This window comes from Oncorhynchus keta, chromosome 34 (assembly GCF_023373465.1).
Source record: "Oncorhynchus keta strain PuntledgeMale-10-30-2019 chromosome 34, Oket_V2, whole genome shotgun sequence".
NCBI lineage: Eukaryota > Metazoa > Chordata > Actinopteri > Salmoniformes > Salmonidae > Oncorhynchus > Oncorhynchus keta.
In genome coordinates this window covers 11,483,316-11,505,950 of record NC_068454.1, presented here as the reverse complement: position 1 = coordinate 11,505,950, position 22,635 = coordinate 11,483,316, and the positions used below count along the sequence as shown (strand labels likewise).

General features: G+C 41.5%; 1 protein-coding gene and 1 long non-coding RNA gene across 16 annotated transcripts in view; one reads left to right on the top strand and one right to left on the bottom strand.

The window, feature by feature from the left end:
* Nucleotides 1-22,635, bottom strand: part of LOC118366590 (peripheral plasma membrane protein CASK-like) — a 268,680-nt gene that overhangs the window by 187,302 nt on the left and 58,743 nt on the right. The window lies entirely within an intron of this gene.
* Nucleotides 21,838-22,635, top strand: part of LOC127914993 (uncharacterized) — a 971-nt gene continuing 173 nt past the window's right edge. Inside the window, exons 1-3 of one of the 2 annotated variants that reach the window (XR_008089754.1) lie at nucleotides 21,838-22,251; nucleotides 22,480-22,541; nucleotides 22,573-22,635. The exon at nucleotides 22,573-22,635 is cut by the window's right edge and continues 59 nt beyond it. This is a non-coding gene — a long non-coding RNA (uncharacterized LOC127914993). Of the gene's footprint in view, nucleotides 22,252-22,479 lie in introns of both variants that reach the window. The other variant, XR_008089755.1, reaches the window with a different exon arrangement.

The window sequence follows — 22,635 nt, the reverse complement described above, 5'->3', positions numbered from 1 at the left end:
AGAAGTGAGATACTAATCTCACCAATGGTGTCAGAAGTGAGATACTAATCTCACCAATGATGTCAGAAGTGAGATACTAATCTCACCAATGATGTCAGAAGTGAGATACTAATCTCACCAATGATGTCAGAAGTGAGATACTAATCTCACCAATGATGTCAGAAGTGAGATACTAATCTCACCAATGGTGTCAGAAGTGAGATACTAATCTCACCAATGGTGTCAGAAGTGAGATACTAACTTCACAAATGGTGTCAGAAGTTCCGGAAAACCCTGTCAGAGAGAGGAGTGCAGGCAAATTCTAACAAGATGGAGGTCGGCAGCGTGACAGTGGAGATGCATGATGCGGCTAATTACTGGTGGTGCTAGCTGAACGCCAAGGATGACCAGATCTGTGTGGCTGCTGAGCTCGTTGAGTGTGCCATCAAGGACTTCCCACAGCCGTGGTAGCACTGCCTACCCAGCCAGGAATCCGTTGGAGAGGCTAGGCCAGGTGTGGCGGTTCCTAGTGGAGGTGCTAGAGGTCGACTTGCCAACAGAGGGGGCTGTTCCCGAGCCGGAGGCTGTTCCGATGTCCGAGTTGCCCTCTTGGTCTTCTCCTGAGGGGGTGCCAATTACTAACGAATTCTAAACTGCCTCTGGAAGCAATGTCAGCACAAGAACAGTTCCTGTTTCAGTATGACAATGCCCCTGGTGCACAAAGCGAGGTCCATACAAAATGGTTTGTTGAGAACGGTGTGGTAGAACGTGACTGGTTTGTAGAGAACCTTGACCTCAAACCCCACGGACACAGTTCATTTCCTGTTCAGAGAATTGACATGTAAATGGGGCGTTGTTCGAGCACATAGTTATTGAATAGTAGTAACTTATCCTGACGGGACATACATTTTATATCCCAGATGGTATTCATGCTCTAAAGCATGAGGGTTTAGCTGGTATGAAGACATATGTTTATTATCTCAACATGTATGGTATTCATGCTCTAAAGCATGAGGGTTTAGCTGGTATGAAGACATATGTTTATTATCTCAACATGTATGGTATTCATGCTCTAAAGCATGAGGGTTTAGCTGGTATGAAGACATATGTTTATTATCTCAACATGTATGGTATTCATGCTCTAAAGCATGAGGGTTTAGCTGGTATGAAGACATATGTTTATTATCTCAACATGTATGGTATTCATGCTCTAAAGCATGAGGGTTTAGCTGGTATGAAGACATATGTTTATTATCTCAACATGTATGGTATTCATGCTCTAAAGCATGAGGGTTTAGCTGGTATGAAGACATATGTTTATTATCTCAACATGTATGGTATTCATGTGCTTTGAATGTTAATCGAACAGATTGTGTAAGGGCTTCCCATTGGTCAGACGCAACATGGGTATTTAAACTCTGTCATTTCTTTGATTGCAGGTCAGAGACAAACAGGTAACAGTTGGCATGCTGCCAAATTAGGCCTAATTTTTGTTGGTCGTCCTGTTTATTTGTTTTTGTAAATGCGTGTACAGTCACCGGGCTACATTATTTCTTCACCTTCCAAATAAAAAGCCTCACTTTGGCAAGAAAAATCCATCGACTTCGTCAGCCTTCTCACTGTAAAAAATCCTGTCGCTGGGTCAACCTCACAACAAGACCTTGAGACTATTTTATTTAACCAGGAAAGTCAGTTAAGAACAAATAATTTTTTACAATAACGGCCTACAATTGCCAAACACCGGCGACACTGGGCCAATTGTGCATCGCCTTATGTGACTCCCAATCATGGCTGGTTGTGATACTGCCTGGAATCAAACCAGGGTCTGTAGAAACACCTCTCGCACTGAGATGCAGTGCCTTAGACCGCTGTACCGCTCGTGATGACACAACCCAGCGTTCCATTTTAGCAGTTCCATCTCAACTCCAGTCACTTCTGATATTGTATCATTCTATGATGGGGAATTGTCTTATCCAACACACAGTCAGTGAGAGGTGTTTAGTAAATGCAAGGTTTCCACTGCCCTCACATACCTCTCACAGTAGTTTGTCAGTTGGCACAGAGACGAGGGCAGAGGTAGCACAGGGGTAAGATCTTCGTAAATACAGTCCTAGTGCTTACAGCACACAAACACGCACGCACACGCGCACGCACACAAACACACACACACGCACACGCACGCACACAAACACACAGTCTTGTACAGCTAACATTGTGGGGACACACAATTCAGTCCCATTCAAAATCCTATTTTCCCTATCCCCTAACTCTAATCGCTACTCTTACCTTAACTTTAACCCAAATCCTAACCTTAACCCTAACCTAAAAACCTAACTTGAACCCTAACCCTAAAACTAACCCTAGCTCCTAACTCTAACCCTAAAACTAACCCTAGCTCCTAACTCTAACCCTAAAACTAACCCTAGCTCCTAACTCTAACCCTAAAACTAACCCTAGCTCCTAACTCTAACCCTAAAACTAACCCTAGCTCCTAACTCTAACCCTAAAACTAACCCTAGCTCCTAACCCTTAATGTAAGTCCAACACTGACACTAATTCTAACCTTAACCCTATTCCTCTAGAAATAGCATTTGACCTTGGACCAAGGACAAAACATTTTTCGTTTACAGTTGTGGGAACTTCTGGTCCTCCGAAGAATAGTGAAACATGTCCACACACACACACACACACACACACACACAACACACACACACACACACACACACACACACACACACACACACACACACACACACACACACACACACACACACACACACACACACACACACACACACACACACACACACACACACACCTTCCTTGGAAAGCAGAGCCTCTCCTGCCTCAGGTGTGTGTAGGCTACACAGTTTTTGATTAAAGATGACACAGTTCACATATCCTCAGAGAGAGTGGGTGTTGCTCTCTCTCCTCTCATTTTCCCTCCCTCTCTCCTCCATATCCGACTCCCCCACCCTCTCTACCCCTCCCTCTCTACCCCTCACTCTCTATATCCTCCCTCTCCCCACCCTCCCGGCTCTACCCCTCCCACTCTATACCCTCCCTCTCTACCCCTCCCTCTCTATACCGGGGCGGCAGCGTAGCCTAGTGGTTAGAGCGTTGGACTAGTAACCGGAAGGTTGCGAGTTCAAACCCCTGAAAATTAAATACCCTCTCTCTCTACCCCCCCCCTCTCTATACCCTTCCCCATCTCTCTCTCCTCATCTGTCTGTCTGTCTGTCTGTCTGAACTTTTAGTGAACTGAGTGGAGCAGCTTTTAACCAGGAAACAGAGATAATGTACACACACACACACACACACACACACACAAACACATATACATCACTGACTACATCAAGAAGCGGTAGTCAAAACTAGTGGTTATAGATATAGATAGATGAGCAGTTAATATGTACAGTGGGAAGAAAAAAGTATATGGACCTTTTAGAAAAACTTGGATTTGTGCATAAATTGGTCATAGCTTTTTATCTGATCTTCATCTAAATCACAACAATAAACACAGTCTGCTTAAACGAATAACACACAAACAATTATATGTTTTTATGTCTTTATTGAACAAACCGTGTAAACGCTCACAGTGCAGGTTGGAAAAGTATGTGAACCCTTGGATTTAATAACAGGTTGACCCTACTTTGACAGCAATAACCTCAACCAAACATTTTCTGTAGTTGCGGATCAGACCTGCACAACGGTCAAGAGGAATTTTGGACCATTCCTCTTTACAAAACTGCTTCAGTTCTACAATATTCTTGGGATGTCTGGTGTGAACCGCTCTGTTGAGGTCATGCCAGGATGAGGTCAGGATTCTGACGGGGCCACTCCAGAAGGTGTATTTTCTTATGTTCAAGCCATGCTGTTGTTGATTTACTTCTGTGTTTTGGGTCGTTGTCCAGTTGCATCACACAACTTCTGTTGAGCTTCAATTGGCGGACAGATAGCCTTACATTCTCCTGCAAAATGTCTTGATAAACTTGGGAATTCATGATAGCAAGCTGTCCAGGCCCTGAGGCAGCAAAGCAGCCCCAAACCATGATGCTCCCGTCACCATACTTTACAGTTGAGATGAGGTTTTGATGTTGGTGTGCTGTGCTGTGCCTTTTTTCTCCACACATAGTGTTGTGTGTTCCTTCCAAACAACACAACTTTAGTTTCATCTGTACACAGAATATTTTGCCAGTAATGCTGTGGAACACCCAGGTGCTCTTTTGCAAACTTTATTTGGACAGCAGTGATTTCTTCCATGGTGTCCTCCGATGGACACCAATCTGGTTTAGTGTTTTATGTACTGTAGACTCATCAACAGAAATGTTAGCATGTTCCAGAGATGTCTGTAAGTCTTTGGCTGACTCTAGGATTCTTCTTAACATCATTGAGCATGTTCCAGAGTCTATATCTGACTCTATGATTTTTCTTAACATCATTGAGCATGTTCCAGAGTCTATATCTGACACTAGGATTCTTCTTAACATCATTGAACATGTTCCAGAGTCTATATCTGACACTAGGATTCTTCTTAACATCATTGAGCATGTTCCAGAGTCTATATCTGACACTAGGATTCTTCTTAACATCATTGAGCATGTTCCAGAGTCTATATCTGACACTAGGATTCTTCTTAACATCATTGAGCATGTTCCAGAGTCTATATCTGACACTAGGATTCTTCTTAACATCATTGAGCATGTTCCAGAGTCTATATCTGACACTAGGATTCTTCTTAACATCATTGAACATGTTCCAGAGTCTATATCTGACACTAGGATTCTTCTTAACATCATTGAACATGTTCCAGAGTCTATATCTGACACTAGGATTCTTCTTAACATCATTGAACATGTTCCAGAGTCTATATCTGACACTAGGATTCTTCTTAACATCATTGAACATGTTCCAGAGTCTATATCTGACACTAGGATTCTTCTTAACATCATTGAGCATGTTCCAGAGTCTATATCTGACACTAGGATTCTTCTTAACATCATTGAGCATGTTCCAGAGTCTATATCTGACACTAGGATTCTTCTTAACCTCATTGAGCATGTTCCAGAGTCTATATCTGACACTAGGATTCTTCTTAACATCATTGAACATGTTCCAGAGTCTATATCTGACACTAGGATTCTTCTTAACATCATTGAACATGTTCCAGAGTCTATATCTGACACTAGGATTCTTCTTAACATCATTGAACATGTTCCAGAGTCTATATCTGACACTAGGATTCTTCTTAACATCATTGAGCATGTTCCAGAGTCTATATCTGACTCTAGGATTCTTCTTAACATCATTGAGCATGTTCCAGAGTCTATATCAGACACTAGGATTCTTCTTAACATCATTGAGCATGTTCCAGAGTCTATATCTGACACTAGGATTCTTCTTAACCTCATTGAGCATGTTCCAGAGTCTATATCTGACACTAGGATTCTTCTTAACCTTAATGAGCATGTTCCAGAGTCTATATCTGACACTAGGATTCTTCTTAACATCATTGAGCATGTTCCAGAGTCTATATCTGACACTAGGATTCTTCTTAACCTCATTGAGCATGTTCCAGAGTCTATATCTGACACTAGGATTCTTCTTAACCTTAATGAGCATGTTCCAGAGTCTATATCTGACACTCTAGGATTCTTCTTAACCTTAATGAGCATGTTCCAGAGTCTATATCTGACACTCTAGGATTCTTCTTAACCTTAATGAGCATTCTGCGCTGTGCTCTTGCAGTCATCTTTGCAGGAGGGCCACTCCTAGGCAGAGTAGCAACAGTGCTGAAATTTCTCCATTTATAGACAATTAGTCTTGCCGTAGACTGACTTTCAGACATACTTTTGTAACCCTTTCCAGCTTTATGCAAGGCAACACTTCTTAATCTCTTCTGACATCTCTTTTGTTCGAGGCATGGTTCACATCAGGCAATGCTTCTTGTGAAAAGCAAACTCAAATTTTGAGGGGCAGCTCTAACTAAAATCTCCAATCTCAACTCCAGGTTAGTTGACTCCTGACTCCAATGAGCTTTTGGAGAAGTCATTAGCGTATGGGTTCACATTATTTTCCCAATCTACACTGTGAATGTTTATATTAGGGTGCCTTGCAAAAGTATTCAGCCCCTTGGCTTTTCCCCTATTTTGTTGCATTAAAACCTAACCTGTCATTTAAATAGATTTTTATTTGGATTTCATGAAATGGACAAAACAGTCCAAATTGATGAAGAAAAAAGAAAGAAAAAAAAAAACAGAATAGTGGTGTGTGCATGTGTATTCACCCTCTTTGCTATGAAACCCCTAAATAAGATCTGGTACAACCAATTATATTCAGAACTCACATGATTAGTTAAATAAAGTCCAGCTGTGTGCAATCTAAGTGTCACATGATCTGTCACATGATCCCAGTATATATACACCTGTTCTGAAAGGCCCCAGAGTCTGCAACACCACTAAGCAAGGGGCACCACCAAACAAGCGGCAACATGAAGACCAAGGAGTTCTCCAAACAGGTCAGGTACAAAGTTGTGGAGAAGCACAGATCAGGGTTGGGTTATAAAAAAATATCAGAAACTTTGAACATCCCACGGAGCACCATTAAATCCACTAAATCCATTATAAAAAAAATGAAAGAATAAACTCACCTAAACTCACAGACCAGGTAAGGAGGGCATTAATTAGAGAGGCAACAAAGAGACCAAAGATAACCCTGAAGGAGCTGCAAAGCTCCACAGCGGAGATTGGAGTATCAGTCCATGGGACCACTTTAAGCAGTACACTCCACAGAGCTGGGCTTTACGAGAAGACTGGCCAGAAAAAAAGACTTTGCTTAAAGAAAAAAATAAACCAACAAGTTTGGTGTTCACTAAAAGGCATGTGAGGGACTCCCCAAACTTATGGAAGAAGATACTCTGGTCAGATGAGACTAAAATTGAGTTTTTTGGCCATCAAGAAAAACACTATGTCTGGTGCAAAACCAACACCTCTCATCACCCCGAGAAAAATATCCCCACATTGATGCATGGTGATGGCACCATGTTGTTCATCAGCAGGGACTGGGAAACTGGTCAGAATTGAAGGAATGATGGATGGTGCTATAAATACAGAGATTTGAGACTGGGAAGGAGGTTCACCTTCCAGCACGACAATGACCCTAAGCATACTGCTAAAGCAACACTCGAGTGGTTTAAGGGGAAACATTTAAATGTCTTGGAATGGCCTAGTCAAAGCCCAGACCTCAATCCAATTGAGAATCTGTGGTATGACTTAAAGATCGCTGTACACCAGAGGAATCCATCCAACTTATGAGCTGGAGCAGTTTTTCCTTGAAGAATGGGCAAAAATCCCAGTGGCTAGATATGATTCGCTTGTAGAGACATACCCCAAGAGACTTGCATCTGTAATTGCTGCAAAAGATGGCTCTACAAAGTATTGACTTTGAGGGGGTGAATAGTTATGTATGCTCAAGTTTTCCATTTTTTTGGTCTTATTTCTGGTTTGTTTCACCCCAAAAATATTTTGCATCTTCAAAGTGGTAGGCATGTTGTGTAAATCAAATGATACAACCCTCCAGAAATCCATTTTAATTCCAGGTTGTAAAGAAAACAAAATAAGAAAAATGCCAAAGGGGGTGAATACTTTCGCAAGCCACTGTATGTGTTCAATATAGACAATAAAAATACAATAATGACTGTGTTATTAGTATAAGCACTCTGTGTGTGTTTGTTGTTGAGACTTAGATGAAGATCAGATCACACTTTATGTCAAATTTATGCAGAAATCCAGGTAATTACAAAGGGTTCACATACTTTGTCTTGCCACTGTAGCTCTCCAGCCTGTGTGTGTGTATGTGTGTGTGGTTGACCATCTCTGGGCAGTGTGCCTCTGTACATCACGCTGCTGACGCTATGAAGATTTAATCTGATCACCATCTGCTATAGCATGTGTGTTTAGGCACGCATAGCACACGCACAGGTGTAATCATTTTGACGTGGCTGCCTGTAATTTGTTAAGGATACAAAATCCATTCCAATAATTCAAGCTCACACACACTGGCACGCACTCACACAGGCAGTCACACAGGCACTCACACACAGACTCACACAGGCACTCACACACAGACACTTACAGGCACTCACACAGACACTCACACAGGCACTCACACACAGACTCACACACGCACTCACACACACACTCACACACCCACTCACACAGGCACTCACACAGGCAGAGAGAGAGAGAGAAATAGAGCCACTATGGAACACAAAGCTTTTACTATCTGATCCTGGAATATACAAGGTCTGAGGTAATCTGCCTTTGGACTAAGGAGCAGGAACCCAGACTTCATCAGAGAAATTGGAATACAGACATTGTCATCCTACAAGAAACATGGTACATAGTAGATGGACCCACTGTTTGCCCTCTAGGTTACAGAGAGCTGGTAGTCCCACCCACCAAACTACCAGGTGTGAAACAGAGAAGCGGCTCAGGGTGTATGCTAATTTGGTATAGAGCAGACCTAACCCACTCTATTAAATTAGTCAAACCAGGAAAATTGGCTGTTTATTATTAATTGCTGGCTAGCGATTAATAAGGAAAATATAATTTAATTATCTCAACAGAGAAAAATGTCCTCATGTGTGCTACCTACACCACTAGAATCTCCATACTTTTATGAAGACAGCTTCTCCATCCTGGAGGGGGAAATCAATCATTTCCAGATTCAGGGACATGTACTAGTCTGTGGCGACCTAAATGACAGAACAAGAACCTGACACTCTCAGCACACAGGGGGACAAACATCTACCTGGAGGTGACAGCATTCCCTCCCCCATATGACCCCCGAGACACAACTATGACAAAAGAAGCAACAAAAACGGGTCACATCTCCTGCAGCTCTGTTGCACGCTGGGTCTGCCCCTAGTCAATGGTAGGCTTCAAGGAGACTCTTATGGTAGGTACACATACAGATCATCCCTTGGCAGTAGTACTGTGGATTACTTTATCACTGACTTCAACCCCAGAGTCTCTCAGAGAGTTCACAGTCAGCCCACTGACACCCCGATCAGATCACCGCAAAATCACAGTCTACTTAAACAGAGTAATACTCAATCATGAGGCATCAAAGCCAAAGGAACTGCAGACAATTTGAACACACTAAACAAAAAACAACAGGAAGAGTTGTCTATCCAAAACGGAGATGTACGGATAAAACACTTCTCCTTCCTTTTTGGCTCTATAACAAAGAACAAACAGCAAAAACATATACATGATCAATTACAAATCTTAGTATCTGCTTTTAAAGACTACCAGAACCCACTGGATTCTCCAATTACATTGAATGAACTACAGGACAAAATACAAACCCTCCAACCCAAAAAGGCATGCAGTGTTGGATGGTATCCTAAATTAAATGATAAAATATATAGACCACACATTCCAATTGGCTCTACTTAAACTCTTTAACGTCATCCTCAGCTCTGGCATCTTCCCCAATATTTAGAATATTTAGAATATTTAGAATATTTAGAATATTTAGAATATTTTGACTCAATTTGGCATGAGGGATGCAGCTTGAACCCCACCCTGTTCAACATATACAGTACCAGTCAAAAGTTTGGACACACCTACTCATTCAAGGGTTTTTCTTTATTTTTACTATTGTCTACCATGTAGAATAATAGTGAAGACATCAAAACTATGAAATAACACATATGGAATCATGTACAATAGTAACCAAAATAGTGTTAAACAAATCAAAATATTCTTCCTCAAATAACCCACCCATTGCCTTGATGACAGCCTTGCACACTCTTGGAATGCAGAATTCTGCAAAAACCTCCCCTGTGTACGTAAAACACCAAATAAATTCTACAACCACCAAACCTTCCATAAAAAAAGCCATCACCTACAGAGAGATTAACCTAGAGAAGAGTCCCCTAAGCAAGCTGGTTGCGGTGCACTGTTCACAAACACAAACAGACCCCACAGATCCCCAGGACAGCCACACAATTAGACCCAACCAAATCATAAGAAAACAAAAAGATAATTACTTGACACATCGGAAAGAATTTACCAAAAACAGAGCAACGTGAAATGCTATTTGGCCCTAAACAGAGAGTACACAGTGGCAGAATACCTCACCACTGTGACTAAGAGGGGGGAAGAGAGAGAGGGAGAGAGAGAGAGGGGGAAGAGAGTAAGGGAGAAATAGAGAGTGGAAAAAGAGAGGGGAAAGAGAGAGACAGCCAGAGAGGGAGAGGGGGGAAGAGAGAGAGCGAGAGAGATAAAGAGAGAGAGGGGAAGAGAGAGAGAGGGAGGATGAGAGAGAGAGAGGGGGGACGAGAGAGAGAGAGAGAGAGAGAGAGAGAGAGAGAGAGGGGAAGAGAGAGAGAGGGAAGAGAAAGAGAGGGAGGGTGAGAGAGAGAGAGGGGGAACGAGAGATAGAGAGAGAGAGAGAGAGAGAGAGAGAGAGAGAGAGAGAGAGAGAGAGAGAGGGGGGGGAGAGGGGGAGAGGGGGAGAGAGGGGGAGAGAGGGGGGGGGAAAAAGAGAGGGGGAAGAGAGAGACAGCCAGAGAGGGAGAGGGGGGAAGAGAGAGAGCGAGAGAGATAAAGAGAGAGAGAGGGGAAGAGAGAGAGAGGGAAGAGAGAGGGGGATGAGAGAGAGAGGGGGATGAGAGAGAGAGAGAGAGAGAGAGAGAGAGAGAGAGAGAGAGAGAGAGAGAGGGGGGAGAGAGGGGGGAGCGGAAAAGAGAGGGGGAAGAGAGAGACAGACAGAGAGGGAGAGGGGGAAGAGAGAGAGCGAGAGAGAGAGAGAGAGAGAGAGAGAGAGAGAGAGAGAGAGAGAGAGAGAGAGAGAGAAGAAGATGGGGGTTAGTGAGTATAATTGCTCCTGTCTGAAGAACCTTCAGAGGAAGAGGTATAGCGAAGTCTACATTTAAGTGTGTGTGACAGCAAGATAGAGAGAGAGTCTCTCTGAGCATAACAGGGACATTTATCATGCAATAAAGAATATAAAACACACACACTCCTGGCAGAGCTCCTGGATAAATAGCTTGGTGAAGGGAAACATTTTGAGGTTGCGAGCACATGAAAGATATTTCGATTTAACGGTTATTTGATTGGTAATTAGCGACGGTTAGGCACTTAAAACACACACTGTAAATTCCTACTCAGCCCAGCTCATCTCAGCACATGATTGTAAAACTAGGCAGATGAGCTCTAATGTTTGTGGGACTCTTGGAGGAAGCAGAGAAAGAGAGACAGTAAAACTGATGCAGTAATAGAGTCTGTCTGCTTTCATGAGTGAACGATCAACCTGCAACTATTCTAATGCTTTATTGAGACACATATAACAACAACAACAACAAATACAATGTGTCTGGTGTCTCACTGGGATCTTACAGGTCACGTCCAGCAGGAGGCGAAGGGTAGAAAGAGAGATGGGGGGGTGAAGACGTTTGTGGTGAGAGGGAGAAACATCAGCATACCAATAAGGAAACAACACAAGCATAATGTCTTATTCATGAGAGAAGTAGACTGAAAACAACAAAACAGAGATGACTCAGGAGAATGTATGTTCACACAGACCCAGAGAGTAAACGGAAACAGTAAACTGGGTGTGTGTGTGTGTGTGTTCATATTCTTTAGTGCATGATAAATGTCCCTATTATGCTCAGAGACTTCCCTCTGTGTCACTCTCGCTCTCTCTTGGTGTCACCACCCCACACTACACCACTACACTACACAACTTAAGTTAGTGCTAAACACGGCTGCTAGGATCTTGACTAGAACCAAAGAATGTGATCATATTACTCCAGTGCTAGCCTCTCTACACTGGCTTCCTGTTAACGCAAGGGCTGATTTCAAGGTTTTACTGCTAACCTACAAAGCATTACATGAACTTGCTCCTACCTATCTTTCCGATTTGGTCCTGCCGTACATACCTACACATACAAACAAGCAAGATTTCTGGCTCTCACAGACCTGTAACTTCTTCTTTAAGAGTCTCCTCTGTCCTCCACTCGTTACCTGTATTAATGGCACCTGTTTGAACTCGTTGTCAGTATAAAAGACACCTGTCCACAACCTCAAACAGTCACACTCCAAACTCCACTATGGCCAAGACCAAAGAGCTGTCAAAGGACACCAGAAACAAAATTGTAGACCTGCACCAGGCTGGGAAGACTGACTCTGCAATAGGTAAGCAGCTTGGTTTGAAGAAATCAACTGTGGGAGCAATTATTAGGAAATGGAAGACATACAAGACCACTGATAATCTCCCTCGATCTGGGGATCATCATGATTTGGGGCTGTTTTTCTGCAAAGGGACCAGGACGACTGATCCGTGTAAAGGAAAGAATGAATGGGGCCATGTATCGTGAGATTTTGAGTGAAAACCTGCTTCCATCAGCAAGGGCATTGAAGATGAAACGTGGCTGGGTCTTTCAGCATGACAATGATCCCAAACACACCGCCCGGGCAACGAAGGAATGGCTTCGTCCTGGAGTGTCCTAGCCAGTCTCCAGATCTCAACCCCATAGAACATTTTTGGAGCGAGTTGAAAGTCCGTGTTGCCCAGCAACAGCCCCAAAACATCACTGCTCTAGAGGAGATCTGCATGGAGGAATGGGCCAAAATACCAGCAACAGTGTGTGAAAACCTTGTGAAGACTTAAAGAAAACGTTTGACCTCTGTCATTGCCAACAAAGGGTATATAACAAAGTATTGAGATAAACTTTTGTTATTGACCAAATACTTATTTTCCACCATAATTTGCAAATAAATTCATAAAAAATTCTACAATGTGATTTTCTGGATTTTCTTTTCTCATTTTGTATGTCATAGTTGAAGGGTACCTATGATGAAAATTACAGGCCTCTCTCATCTTTTTAAGTGGGAGAACTTGCACAATTGGTGGCTGACTAAATACTTTTTTGCCCCACTGTATGCTACAGTCACAAGACGCAGGCCTCCTAATTGTCCCGAGAATCTCAGGCAGGGCTTTCTCCTATAGAGCTCCATTTTTATGGAATGGTCTGCCTACCCATGTGAGAGACGCGGACTCGGTCTCAACCTTTAAGTCTTTATTGAAGACTCATCTATTCAGTAGGTACTATGATTGAATGTAGTCTGGCCCAGGAGTGTGAAGGTGAACGGAAAGGCACTGGAGCAACGAACCACCCTTGCTGTCTCTGCCTGGTCGGTTCCTCTTTCTCCACTGGGATTCTCTGCCCCTACCCCGGTCAACAGCACTGCACCCCCCACAGCAACTCGCCCAAGCCTTCTCCATTTCTGCTTCTCCCAAATCCAGTCAGCTGATGTTCTGTAAGAGCTGAAAAGTCTGGACTGGCAAAGCCTCTGACAGCTGTCAGAGCAGCTCACAGATCACTGCACCTGCACATAGCCCATCTATCTACCTACCTCATCCCCATACTGTATTTATTTATTTATCTTGCTCCTTTGCACACCAGTATCTCTACTTGCACATTCATCTCCTACACATCTACCATTCCAGTGTTTAATTTCTATATTGTAATTACTTCGCCACCATGGCCTATTTATTGCCTTTACTCCCTTATCTTACCTCATTTGCACACACTGTATATAGACTTTCTGTTTTCTTCTGTTCTACTTTATTATTGACTATGTTTTGTTTATTCCATGTGTAACTCTGTGTTGTTGTATGTGTCGAATTGCTATGCTTTATCTTGGCCAGGTCGCAGTTGCAAATGAGAACTTGTTCTCAACTAGCCTACCTGGTTAAATCAAGGTGTTCTCAACTAGCCTACCTGGTTAAATAAAGGTGTTCTCAACTAGCCTACCTGGTTAAATAAAGGTGTTCTCAACTAGCCTACCTGGTTAAATAAAGGTGTTCTCAACTAGCCTACCTGGTTAAATAAAGGTGTTCTCAACTAGCCAACCTGGTTAAATAAAGGTGTTCTCAACTGGCCTACCTGGTTAAATAAAGGTGTTCTCAACTAGCCTACCTGGTTAAATAAAGGTGTTCTCAACTAGCCTACCTTGTTAAATAAAGGTGTTCTCAACTAGCCTACCTGGTTAAATAAAGGTGTTCTCAACTAGCCTACCTGGTTAAATAAAGGTGTTCTCAACTAGTCTACCTGGTTAAATAAAGGTGTTCTCAACTAGTCTACCTGGTTAAATAAAGGTGTTCTCAACTGGCCTACCTGGTTAAATAAAGGTGTTCTCAACTGGCCTACCTGGTTAAATAAAGGTGTTCTCAACTGGCCTACCTGGTTAAATAAAGGTGTTCTCAACTAGCCTACCTGGTTAAATAAAGGTGTTCTCAACTAGCCTACCTGGTTAAATAAAGGTGTTCTCAACTAGCCTACCTGGTTAAATAAAGGTGTTCTCAACTAGCCTACCTGGTTAAATAAAGGTGTTCTCAACTAGCCTACCTGGTTAAATAAAGGTGTTCTCAACTAGCCTACCTGGTTAAATAAAGGTGTTCTCAACTAGCCTACCTGGTTAAATAAAGGTGTTCTCAACTAGCCTACCTGGTTAAATAAAGGTGTTCTCAACTAGCCTACCTGGTTAAATAAAGGTGTTCTCAACTAGCCTACCTGGTTAAATAAAGGTGTTCTCAACTAGCCTACCTGGTTAAATAAAGGTGTTCTCAACTAGCCTACCTGGTTAAATAAAGGTGTTCTCAACTAGCCTACCTGGTTAAATAAAGGTGTTCTTAACTAGCCTACCTGGTTAAATAAAGGTGTTCTCAACTAGCCTACCTGGTTAAATAAAGGTGTTCTCAACTAGCCTACCTGGTTAAATAAAGGTGTTCTCAACTAGTCTACCTGGTTAAATAAAGGTGAAATAAAATAAAAATGTAATAAAAAGTAGACTGTGATTTTGCTGTGATCTGATCGGGGTGTCAGTGGGCTGACTGTGAACACTCTGACAGACTCTGGGTTGAGGTCAATGATAAAGTAGTCCACAGTACTACTGCCAAGAGATGAGCTATAAGTGTACATAGGAGTCCCAATTCTAGTGGGTAGCACACAGGAGGTAATTTTTCTTTGTTGAGATGAAATATATATAATTCTAACCAAATGTCAAATGTTCCTGTTTTGATTGATTTAATAGAGTGAGTTTGCACTATACCAAATTAGCATACCCCCTGAGTCTCTTCCCTGTTTCACACCTGCTCGTTTCGTGAATGGGACTACCAGCCCTCTGTAACCTATAACCTAGAGGGAAACCAGTGGGTCCATCTCCTCTATACCATGTTTCTTGTAGAATGACAATGTCTGTATTTCTGATTTCTTTGGTGAAGTCCAGGTTCCTGCTCTTTAGGACAAAGGCAGATGACCTCAAGCCTTGGATATTCCAAGATGAGATAGTGAAGGCTTTGTGTTCCATAAAGTGTCGAATGTTGTTAGTCATGTGGTCTCTCTCTCTCTTTTCTCTCCCTCTCTCTCTCCTTATCACACTCTCCCTCTCTCTATCCTTATCACACGCTCTCAATCTCTCTCCTTATCGCTTTCTCTTTCTCTCCATTTCTGTCTCTCCCCTTCTCTCACATTGACTCAGTTCTGCAATTACACATGCAGGTATTCACACACACACACACACACACACACACACACACACACACACACACACACACACACACACACACACACACACACACACACACACACACACACACACACACACACACACACACACACACACACACACACACACACAGGGGAACCGGCAGGGCCTTCTAGGCCTAAGGATATAAAAGTATACATTTATTTATTACATTTCATTTTAATTTCTATTTCATCTTTACAATAATTGTAATAATTTTCTGATTTCATCTCTTCATTTTGTGTTGGAAAGAGAAGGGTTGATACTGAATAGAACATTTTTTATAAAATCAGGGTAGAAAAATCTAGTTAGCTCAGCCAGCCATTAGCTAGGCCTTCAGAAGCTGGACAGAAGGCCTCTGCCATTCAACTGTATTAGAGCAGAAATTTGGAGTGACAGTGGAATGAACCAATCACATTTTGACTTGATCATCATGAGGGGCCACAGTGGTTCATGGGTCTGCGCACCCCCCCCAGCTCCCCACCTTGCAAGGAAAACATTTTAGTAGCCCCCCTCATGACAGCGAACATTTACAAAAATAATCTGCACATTTTACTATGGGTTATAGAGAAAATGTTGCAGTTTTAAAGCAATTGTCCTGCAATGGAATACATTTTGCCATGGAGTAGAGATAAGATTGAACTAATTTCATGCAATTCTACAAATTTTGCCATGGGGCGGAGAGAGAAATGTGTAGTTGTTAAAATGATAACTGATGATCGATGGGTCCCACCCCGGATGGTAATTCAACCATGCTTACTACAAGTTTAGATAGCTGGCCCCTAGACTAACTTACCCCCCCCCCCAAAAAAACAAATTGATAGTAGTTTAATGTAATAGTAGTGGACCAAACTTTAAATGTTCACTAATTGAGTGATTTAAAATAAACAATGCACCTTGTGTATTCTATTATTCTAACTCTCAACGACTGAGTTCCTAAATAAATTAAATTATGTAAAAAAACATGATTTTTTAAAACATTTTTTACTTTGGTACGCGGGTCTACAAAAAGGGGGCCGCGGGCCACCAGTTACCCATCCCTGGCCTAGTCATCACTACTGAGAGAGCAAGAGGTAATTCATTCATAATACAGAATAGAAGTCTGATACAATAACAGCCAATACAGTATGTGGCAGCAATACACTAATAGATTGTAGTCTGCCATGAAACCTTGAAAAAAGAAGAAGAGAGCGCAAGAGAAAATAATCAGTCCGCAAGCAGTAGTTTTCCCACGCTGACGCTAGTAACGGGGTCTGGTTAAATTTGGAAGACACATTTCAGTTGAACGCAGTCAGTTGTACAACTGACTAGGTATCCCCCTTTCTCTTTTCTTTCCCTAACATTAGCTAGCCTGTGTTGTAGCATGTGACAACGTTAGCTAGCCTGTGTTGTAGCATGTGACAATGTTAGCTAGCCTGTGTTGTAGCATGTGACAATGTTAGTTAGCTTGTGTTGTAGTTGTGTGACAACGTTAGCTAGCTTGTGTTGTAGCATGTGACAACGTTAGCTAGCTTGTGTTGTAGTTTTGTGACAACGTTAGCTAGCTTGTGTTGTATTTGTGTGACGATGGCGACAACGGCTGCAGAAGCTGTTATCAACTTCAAGGAGAAATGTTGTTGCTAATTTGTTAGCATCACCCTTTTCAAGATGAACTTTTAAACTGTTTACAATGAGCATTATCTGGTGAAGGGCACTGTTTTTCTTTATTGCAGCTGGCAATATAATGACTGTGAAACATTGTTACATTTAAACTTTAGATCACTGGTTAGTGTGATGAATGTGATAAAATATTTTTTTTGCAATGGGAAGTAATAGCTGGTTTGTTAATTTCCTTTTGGACATGAAATGGTTGTGCTTTTATATTGGTATGATTTCATGGGGCCTACTGGAGGGAATGGCCTGCTTTTGGCTCTCCTGTCGTGTCCATGCCGGTTCTGTATGTGTAGCAGGCCGAAGCGCGGCCAGGCCTGTTTGATTCATTCATAATGCCATCATAAACCACTGCTCCTCCTTCACTAGACCTACAATGGTCTTGGCTACAGGGGATATAATGTCGGGCGCTTTAAGGGATGTTATGTTTTCTGTTATATTCTAGATGTTGGGGTTTATATACAACGTATTGGAAGAGTATTGGAAGAGTTATTGTCCCTCTGAAGGCCTAGGTCCTATAGTCACAGTTCACACACACACACACACACACACACACACACACACACACACACACACACACACACACACACACACACACACACACACACACACACACACACACACACACACACACACACACACACACACACACACACACACACACACACACACACACACACACACACACACACACACACACACACACACACACACACAGGGCTCCTGCTGTGAAGTAATGCTGCGATGACTAATGAGAATGACTAATGGGAAAATAACAGAAATAGAGAGAAAAATAAAAGTGAGAGAGAGAGGTTCAGAGAGAGAACTTTGAGGTTATATTTGAGTGAGAGGTAACCACCTCTAAATTGAGAGGCCTTGGGATGTGTGTGTGTGTGTGTGTGTGTGTGTGTGTGTGTGTGTGTGTGTGTGTGTGTGTGTGTGTGTGTGTGTGTGTGTGTGTGTGTGTGTGTGTGTGTGTGTGTACACTGTGCATTACAAGTAGCACTCTGTTAATCCTGTGAGGTCATCAGAGGAAGGAGATTTTGTGGTGTGTGTGTGTGTGTGTGTGCACATCAAAGCAACAGAGCAGCATCTGAGGCTGAATGAAGAGTCGTGACTGTCTATTTCCATCTCTCTCTCTTTCTCTCTCTTTCCGCCTCTCTCTCTCTGTCTCTTTTTGTCTCTCTCTCTGTCTCTCTTGCTCTCTCTCGTTGTCTGTCTGTCTGTCTGTCTGTCTGTCTGTCTGTCTGTCTGTCTGTCTGTCTGTCTGTCTGTCTGTCTGTCTGTCTGTCTCTCTCTCTCTCTCTCTCTCTCTCTCTCTCTCTCTCTCTCTCTCTCTCTCTCTCTCTCTCTCTCTCTCTCTCCTCACACAGCAGCATCCAATCATATACAGTATGTGCTGTGCAGTTGTGAGAACCAATCACACATACAGAGATGATATACACTGAGTGTAATAAAACATTAAGAACACTTGATTTGATCATAAGGTGTCGGCCTATGGCCCATGTTGACTCCAATGCTTCCCACAGTTGTGCCAAGTTGGCTGGATGTCCTTTGGGTGGAGGACCATCCTTGATACACACGGGAAACTGTTGAGCATGAAAAACTCAGCAGCGTTGCAGTTCTTGGAACACTCAAACTGGTGTGCCTGGCACCTACTACCATACCCCATTACAAGGCAATTAAATATTTTGTCTTGTCCATTCACCCTCTGAATGGCACACATACACAATCCATGTCTCAGTTGTCTTAATGCTTAAAAATCCTTCTTTAACCTGTCTCTTTACCTTCATCTACACTGATTGGTGGATTTAACAGGTGACATCAATAAGGGATCATAGCTTTCACTAGGATTCACCTGGTCAGTCTGTCATAGAAAGAGCAGGTGTTCCTAATGTTTTGTCCACACAGTGTATACTGAGTGAATAGTACAAGTAGTATGTTTCTCCTAGGTGACAGTGTTACACACACTCGCACACAGACACACACACACTAGTGCTGAACGATTTGTGCTTTTAGTGGTCGGTTCAGTTTCATTTAAATTATTTTTTTTAAATATAATGGATTTCGGTTTAGAATATATATATATTTTTTACATTAAATGCACTATGCATTATGTGGGTTGGATGCTGTAACAACACTGAATAAAACAATTAATACAAGTCCCATGATGGTAGTGACTGTCCATTACTGTCTATGATTTATTAACCATCATTTATTCACATTACTTTAACTCAGTATTTCAGTTGTTGTGTATATTACATTTGTTTTATTTGATGACTTCATTATTTCATTTCATGTCATCATCTCATCTCTATAGAGCTGCTGTCTATGCTGTCTGACAAAATCACTATTTTAGTAGTTCTTCAAAGGAAATAAGGCATATTTTTATGACTGCTGAATACAAACTATCAATCACTTAGATCATGTATTTTCAGGTACCTCGCGAAGCAACTGCTTTCTATGCCTCTCCATTGAGCTTTCTTCTCTTCTCTCCCGCTACTAAACTAACGTTGCAGGTGTAAAATAAACATACCACACAACAGATTATGGCCATCGTAGTTAATTACAACGTTTTTGGCACTCTGTCAAATTTTGAGCTTTCGGACACTACAACTCCTTACTACATCGCACAGTTTGGGCTTGATCTGATTTATTTTTAGAGAAACTACGCAATGTGCGCATTGAGCTCAAAGGAAAATAATTGAAGGAGATGGAATTCAAACAATTGAACCGACGTCGGTCAATTAGTGGTTTTAAAACCTGCAAAAATAACTGACATTTTCTCAGCACTAACACACACACACACACACACACACACACACACACACACACACACACACACACACACACACACACACACACACACACACACACACACACACACACACACACACGTCACTGTATCCAGATATACACATGTATACACACTTGGTTTTGATTTGATTAGGATCCCCATTAGCTGTTGCGAAAGCAGCAGCTACTCTTCCTCTGGGGTACACACAAAACAGGACATAGAACATTAATAGACAAGAACAGCTCAAGGACAGAACAACATAGATTTACAATGTCACACACAGCCTACATATCAGTACAGTCGTGACCAAAAGTTTTGAGAATTACACAAATATTAATTTCCACAAAGTTTGCTGCTTCAGTGTCTTTAGATATTTTTTGTCAGATGTTACTATGGAATACTGAGGTATAATTACAAGCATTTCACAAGTGTCAAGGGCTTTTATTGACAATTACATGAAGTTGATGCAGAGTCAATACAGTATTTGCAGTGTTGACCCTTCTTTTCAAGACCTCTGCAATCCACCCTGGCATGCTGTCAATTAACTTCTGGGCCACATCCGGACTGATGGCAGCCCATTCTTGCATAATCAATGATTGGAGTTTGTCAGAATTTGTGGGGTTTTGTTTGTCCACCCACTTCTTGAGGATTGACCACAAGTTCTCAATGGGATTAAGGTCTGGGGAGATTCCTGGCCATGCACCCAAATGCACCCCACGTTTTCCTTATGGCAAGGTGCTCCATCATGCTGGAAAAGGCATTGTTCGTCACCAAACTGTTCCTGGATGGTTGGGAGAAGTTGCTCTCGGAGGATGTGTTGGTACCATTCTTTATTCATGGCTGTGTTCTTAGGCAAAATTGTCCTTGTGTTAACCTTTTGCGTGTAGGGGGCAGTATTTTAGTTTTTGGCTAAAAAACGTACCCATTTGAAACTGCCTATTTGTCAGCCCCAGAAACTAGAATATGCATATAATTGTCAGATTAGGATAGAAAACACTCTAAAGTTTCCAAAACTGTAAAAATGTTGTCTGTGAGTATAACAGAACTGATATTGCAGGAGAAAACCTGAGGAAAATCCAATCAGGAAGTGCCTCTTATTTTGAAACCTCTCTGTTCCTATGCATGCCTATCCTCCATTTAAAGGGATATCAACCTTTTCCAATGACTTCCCTAAGATGTCAACAGTCTTTAGACATATTTTTAGGCTTTTATTTTGAAAAATGAGCGTGAAAGATCACATTGAGTAAGTGGATAGGTGGGAGCTCTCAGAGTGAGTTTTGCGCTACAGAGTAAAGCGACCATTGTTTCTCCCGGTGTTTTTGGAAAAAAATACACACCCGGTTGATATATTGTCAAATATATATTTTAAAAACAACCTGAGGATTGATTATAAAAAACGTTTGACATGTTTCTGTGGACATTATGGATATTATTTGGAATATACGTCTGCGTTGTCGTGACCGCTCTTTCCTGTCGATTTCTGAACATAACGGAGCAAACAAACGGAGGTATTTTGGGTATAAATATAATCTTTATGGAACAAAAGAAACATTTGTTGTGTAACTGGGAGTCTCGTGAGTGAAAACATCCGAAGATCATCAAAGGTAAACGATTAATTTGATTGCTTTTCTGATTTTCGTGACCTAGCTACTAAATGCTTAGTGTACATAATGTTATGTTATGCTATCGATAAACTTACACATATGCTTGGATTGCTTTCGCTGTAAAGCATAATTTCAAAATCTGAGAGGACAGGTGGATTAACAAAAGGCTAAATTGTGTTTTGCAATATTGCACTTTTGATTTCATGACTATGAATATTTTTTTGTAATATTATTTGACTGTGGCGCTATGCTATTCAGCGGTTACTGACGAAAATGATCCCGCTAACAAGAAGCTAACAAGAGAATCACTGACATGATGTCAGCTGGTCCTTTTGTGGCAGGGCTGAAATGCAGTGGAAATGTTTTTTGGGGGATTCAGTAAATTTGCATGCAAAGAGGGAATTTGCAATTAACTGTAATTAATCTGATCACTCTTCATAACATTCTGGAGTATATGCAAATTGCCATAATACAAACTGAGGCAGCAGACTTTGTGAAAATTAATATTTGTGTCATTCTCAAAACGTTTGGCCATGACTGTATATACACACAATATTTAGGTCAAATAGGGGAGAGGTGTTGTGTGGTGAGTTTTTGGTTAATCGTTTTTTTTTTAAACCAGGTTTTTGGTTAATTGGGTTGAGTTTTTTTTAAACCAGGTTAATCCAGGTTTTTTTAATTGTTTTTTTAAACCAGGTTTTTGGTTAATTGTTTTTTTTTTTTTGGTTAAAAACCAGGTTTTTGGTTAATCGGGTTAATTGTTTTTTTAAACCAGGTTTTTGGTTAATTGTTTTTTTTTTTTAAACCAGGTTTTTTAATCGGTTAATTGTTTTTTTTTTTTTTAAACCAGGTTTTTGGTTAATTGTTTTTTTTTAAACCAGGTTTTTGGTTAATTGTTTTTTTTTAAACCAGGTTTTTGGTTAATTTGTTTTTTTTAAACCAGGTTTTTGGTTAATTGTTTTTTTTTAAACCAGGTTTTTGGTTAATTGTTTTTTTTAAACCAGGT